The following is a 6577-nucleotide window of genomic DNA, read 5'->3' on the forward strand; positions in this document are numbered from 1 at the left end:
GGTAGAATTCAACACAATTGACAACTATCTCATTTCCAAATATTTTTTGTTTTTTGATACCACACTTTGACTTTTGTCCCTTTCCTTCTCAGATCTTCTTCTTTATTAATCCAATCTTTCAAAATTGAACTGCCCTACAAATTTGTTTTAAGGTCTTATTTTTAAGCTCTATTATTATTATATTTTAAACTCTATAATATTATTTCTCTGAAAAGTCCTCCTATGTAATCTCACCCAGTTATACTGTTTGAAATGTTATGAATTGGGCAATGAGTTCCTTGTGTCTAACTTTCCCCCGGGCTACAAATTCATAAAGCCAACAGTCATTTGAATGACTAATAGGCATCTCAAATTAAACAAGTCTAAAATAGAATTTTTTGATTTGCGGCTCCCTCCCCAATATGATTTTCCATCAATATTCCCCGTCTCAGTAAATCATTCACTCATTTCCACAAGTTAAAAGAACTCTGTAATCATTTTAACATCTTTCTTTCACTCCCCTCAACTCACACACACACACACACACACACACACACACACACACACACCACTCTCAATGTACATGTACACATGTACCAGTGTTAAATCTTGGCAGGTCAACCTCTAATATACACACTAAATTTGATCACTTGTTTACTTTTTCATCACCATCACCCTAGTCTAAAACACTATCATTACTCTCTGACTTGTGGAACTGACATCTGAAATGAGTTTCCCACTTAAGAGAACTTCATCAAGTAAAATTTATTCATTGACAGTAGCCAAATTCATTTTTTAAAATGAAGATGAAAATTAGATAACTTAAGCTCTTGCTTAAACCTTTTTATAGGTTTTTATAGTACTTAGAAAATCCATATAATTACCATGGTCTATACATCATTTCGTTACATGACCTGTTCTCTGCCAAAATTTGCCACCTAGTTGTTTAATCACTTACCATTTATTTTAGCTATTTTGATGTCTTATTGGTCCCTATAGCTTCATATTTCTGTATTCGCTATTCCTTCTGCCTGGAATACTTTTCCCCTAAGATCTTTCTTGGGTCTGCTCCTTCTCATTCATGTCAAAACCTAATTGACAATCATAACTAATGTTGCTTCCTCACAGCCTGTTTTATTGCTCAAATTTAGTTTCTTCTCAGCATTTTTTAAAATCTAAAATTATATTTTTGTGTATTTATTCATTTGATATCTTTCTCTCTTCTCTACCACCTTCCTTCCAGGATACAAATGTCATAGGAGCAAGGAATTTGTCTGTTACTTAACACTGTGTTGGGTACTAAACACAGAATTAAAAGTTAGAATGTACCTTAATAAAAATTAATTGAATGAATTTCAGGTATTGGTATGAAATAAGCAAAATTAAGGAGAAATTCTTATTACAATGTTCATTTCAATAGCCAAGTAATAATGCTTTTGAAACTTCAAAATTCTGATTTTGAGAAAGCAGAAGTAGAAATTTCAAAGAGATATTCTGTAGTTTTGATATTCTGCTTACTCCAAATAATAATGTTACTGATAAGAAGTATAGTACTTATACAAGGATATTTGAGAAATTTCATGCACATGGGTATTTAAATTTTTATAACTATAAATATAAAAACTTACAATTCTAATAAACATATTACAGTTTTTCCCCTTTGTGATACTTCTTTTCCACAATATTTCAACTAATTTCCTTTGCTACCACTAATGAATAAAGTGAAAGGCTTAAAAACAGACTTTGAGATTAGTGCAAACACATACTTATGTTCTACTTCTACTACACCCATACTCAGTTAGAAACTAGGAAACTAGGAAAAATGGAAATTTTTCTTTGTTGCTTTTGTTGACTCATTTATAGAAAAATACTGATATGCTTGTTGAAGAAAAGTCAAGCTTAATAAACAGAATAAAGAGAGCTGCCAATCATGAAACATAACCATATATGGATTTTTGAAAATTCCTTAATGGCAAAGTTAACATATTAAGTCACAATAACACTTAAATATAGGAGACAGAGGATACTGTATTATCTATCTTTCAAAGTATATTGCAGTGAATAAAGGTAATAAACTATTTTTAAAATAGTTTTTCTTCTTTTTGAGCACATATACGTACTCATGAATGTTCCCCATTTAAGATCCTAAATATCATATAATTCTTTTTTTAGCAGTTGAAATAGCTTATAGGGCTAAAAAGTGTCAGAGTTCTAATCTATGGGAACTTATTTTCTACAAATGAGTTAAGGCACGTTTAAAACATAGTCTTTAATTTTCTAAGTTTTTAAAATTGATATGTATAATGGAATCCCGTTTTATTTTATTTATTTTTATTATTATTATTTATGCCTACAGCACCTGGTCTTCCCAAGTGGTCTCCCATCCAAGTACTAACCAGGCCCGACCCTGCTTAGTTTCCAAGATCAGACATTGGGCTTGTTCAGGGTGGCATGGCCGTAGACCATGGACCATGGCTCCACTGGGGTGTGAACCCAGGACCTTCTGCATGTAAAGAAGATGTGTTAACTGCTACACTATGGAACCACATCTGGAATCCCGTTTTAAAGTGAAAGACAGTAGTATTTAAAAATGTATTCTGTGTAACTTGCTTAATTAATTTCTAACCTTAGAACAATAGATACAGAAATATTGTTGCTATCCAAAGAGAAGATTTGAACAAGTTAGTATAGCAAATAAATCTTGGGTATTTAGAATATCTTTTTAAAAATGCCTCATTTTGTAAAAGACACTTGAACAGCTTCCCTATTAATTGTCTAGCAATGGATTCAGCTCTTTCTATGCCAAGCGTAGTTCATGCCTTTATCATTTGGTTCCTTCCTTTATTAAATTATTTTTATTCTATATTATGTATTTGAAAATGGGCACTGACAAACGCTGGGGGTAAACACAGACAAATAAAAAAATTGTTCTTTCTGGCAAAAGTTCTGACAGTTGTAATAATACAGAAGTAAAATTTGAAATCAAAAGCAGTAGATACCACAGAAAGCAAGTTCCAGAGATGCTGACTGACATGGGTTCCTGCTTGCTGTTATATTCTTGTTTAAACACCTGTCAGATTCTCTGACCTTAGCCAAAGTCTCTATATCCTGCCCACCAGCCTTGTACATAGATCTGTTCTTTCTGTCCCATTTGTTGTACTACATTCTAGATGATGCTAAGAACCTGAACTTCACCTAATGTTGTTATTGATTGGTACCTTCCAAGGAATGTCCCTCTCTCATTCTTTATATCCCAGAGAAAGGAGACTCCTGCTCCTGATATAACCCCAGTCTATGTCTACTTTTGCTTGCTTTCTCATTTCTATATCTATTTGGAATCAGTTATTAAAGTTTCTTTGGACTTCTGAGAATTTTATATTTCTTCTAATCTTGGCTTTTTGCAGTGAGTAAAAATTTCTAATGCCAAAATGTATAGCCACTAAACCAGTTGCTTGATTTATTTGTATGTGTGTATATATATTATATACACATATACAAGTATACATACATGTGTATACACACATATATGTATATAACATATATATAACACATATAAATATATTTACATTATACATAAGGATATATATATAACACACACATATATAATACGCACACATACACCCTTAAACAAGGGTAAGCAGCTCCATTAAATTTAGTCATATACGTATGTATATGACTATATATTTCTTTTGAGGAATCAGCTGCCTACTTCTGTTTAGGTGATAGTAATTTTTTCTTTTTCTTTCCATAAAATATTGTCTATATTGTTTACTCTTTACTAGGTACTACTCTAACAATTTGTTTATATTAACTCAATTCTTATTGAGTTAGTAACTATTATCCTTATTTTATACATGGGGAAAAAATCCCCAAAACACTAAGTAGTTAATTTCTCAAGGTTCCGAAGCTACTAGGTAAGAGAGCTAGTATTCACATCCAAGCAGTCTGTCACTGTTAAAGATTTTAAAGAGAAGTTCCATCAGATATGAGTTTTAGAAACTCCTTATGACAACACTAAAAATGAACTAATTTGAGGGAGAAGGGCTGTGATATAGAAAGGAAAAATGAAGACAGAAATATGAGCTAGGAGACTATTTAAATCATAAAGACAAAATTTTCAACCTAGGCAGTGCCATTGGGGATAAAGAAGGACAAAGATGAAATCAAGAGGACAAGATAATAATAACATGGTCTCGACTTGTCCTGACATTCTTGATGGCCTAAGAATAAAAAAAAAAAAAAAATCAAATGTTTGACAAAATCTCTATCAAGAGTCAAGAGATTATACTTGACTTCACTTGGTTTTCAGAATTATTAAAAAGTTCCATCTCTTATGTCCTCTAAGAAAGGGTCGGTATCTTTCCCCTGGGCTTCATTTCTTCAAATTTGATTAAGTCCTTGAAAATCACATCTAAAATAGTCTTTGCATTCCAGATTTATGTTGAACTAAACTAAAAAGAAATTCATGAACAGTAAATGGCATGGCATTTTGCAGTTGTCACTATTAGTATATGGTAGATGCTATTTAAATACAAAAATTTAAAATAAATAAATATGTTATTTTCATATGTTTGCTTGTTTAATCTTAGATTCATATGTTTTTAAAGGAAAAGGACCCATAAGTTCTATTGTCCTTTGTAAAATTATGACAAAATGATTTAGTCATGATTATGTATTAATTATGATTAAAGTAGTCATGATTATGTATTCTGTTGCATGGTAACATTATTCTTTTTTTAAATTTATTTTAATTAGTTTCAAGTACACAGCGCATTGATTAGACATCTATATAGTTTGTGAAACGATTCCCCCAATTGTTTCCTCCCTCCCCTGACCCTCCACCCAGCCAACGTATTAATGCTAATTGCATTCCCTATGACATGCTCCCCATCCCCATGACCGTTCATCAGCAACTAATTTGTACTTCTTTAACCCTTCACCCCACTGTCTCAGCCCTCCAAAACTCCCTCTCTGTTCATCACCAAATTGTCCACTATATTTGTGAGTCTGTTTTTGATTAGTTTGTATTTTTTATTCCTTAGATTCCACATATAAGTGAAATCATACAGTGTTTATCTTTCTCTGTCTGACTTAAATATCTTTCAGGGCCATCAAAGCAATATCTTTTACCATTTCCTTCCTTTTAGTCTGTGTGTATCTTTTAATCTGAAGTGAGTCTTTTGTATTTTTTCTTCTTAAAGAAGTCCCTCCGACATTTCCTGTAATACTGGCTTGGTGGTGATAAATTCCTTTACCTTATTGTCATCTGGAAAGCTCTTTATCTGTCTTTCAACTCTAAATGCTAGCATTGCTAACATTTGTCTTTCAACTCTAAATGCTAGCATTGCTAACATCTACATGGTTGTAGATCCTGGGTCTTCATCCTGTCGAATATTTTTTGCCAAGCCCTTCTGTCCTGCATAGTTTCTTTTGAGAAATCAGCTGCCAATTTTATGGGTGCTTCCTTATAAGTAAGTATCTGTTTTTCTCTGGCTGCTTTTAATATTCTTCGTATTTAACCTTTGGCATTTTAATTATGATATGTCTTGGTGGGGGCCTCTTTGGATCCCTAGTTTTTGGTACTCTCTGAGCTTCCTGGGGTTTTATGTCCATTTCTTTCACCAGGTTAGGGAAGTTTTCCATCATTATTTCTTCAAACAGCTGTTCAACATCTTGTTTTCCTTCAGGTACACCAATGAAATGCATATTTTGACCCTTGATAGTGTCCCAGATTCTCCTTGAATTATTTTTATAATATTGACATCTTATTTTTTGCCATTCTGATTGAATGTCCTTGGCTTTCCCATCCTCTAGATATGGCATTTAATCCTTTTCTTTATTCATTTTGTTTATTCCTTTGTTTATTCCATTTAACATATTTCTCATCTCAGATAATGTGTTCTTCATTTCAGACGGATTCCCTTTTATAATGTCCATTTCCATTTTTATGTTTATCTTTGTTGAAATTCTCACTGAATTTATCTACACTTCCCAAAAGTTCATTGAGCATCTTTATAACCAGTGTTTTGAACTCTGCATCTGTTAGATTACTTGATTCCATTAATGTGGATCTCTATTCTCTTCTTTCATATGGTCTTTGCTTCTTTGTCTTCTCATTTTGGCTGCCTTTCCATGTCTGTTTCTATGTACTAAGCAAAGCTCCTAAGTCTCCCGGTATTATTAATGTGAATTTATGAAGAAGGTGTCCACTAGCACAGTCTTGAGAGGGGTTCAGCTGCAGGCCAAACTCAGCCCTAGCCTCTGTCCCTCTGGGGCCACCTGTTAAGATTCAACTGAGCTTATAGTTGCCTCAAAAGGCCACACCAGAACCAGAGGGCAGCTGTCTCTAATGTAAATCTAGGTGCTGCTCAGCAAGGAGCACCTGACTCACTGAGGATACACCTGGATGTTGCTTGGGATGGGCCAAAAACTGGGGGAGGCAGAGTTTCAGGGAGTCCTCTGGGCAGAGCGACCTATTATCCAGTTTGATGACATCACGGCTATGGCAGCACTGTGTCTGGCACACTGGAAAGGTGGAGGGCTCAACAGGAAACAATGGATACTGCTGGCACTTCTGTACAGAGAGAGACTCCCCTCA

At 33.8% G+C, this 6577-nt stretch overlaps 1 pseudogene; it reads right to left on the reverse strand.

Annotated features, from left to right (window-relative positions):
- Positions 1-2326: 2326 nt before the first annotated feature.
- On the reverse strand, positions 2327-2442 carry LOC111743277 (annotated as a pseudogene).
- Between the last annotated feature and the right edge of the window lie 4135 nt (positions 2443-6577).

Source organism: Pteropus vampyrus, unplaced genomic scaffold, assembly GCF_000151845.1.
Source record: "Pteropus vampyrus isolate Shadow unplaced genomic scaffold, Pvam_2.0 Scaffold4, whole genome shotgun sequence".
In the NCBI taxonomy this organism is placed as follows: domain Eukaryota; kingdom Metazoa; phylum Chordata; class Mammalia; order Chiroptera; family Pteropodidae; genus Pteropus; species Pteropus vampyrus.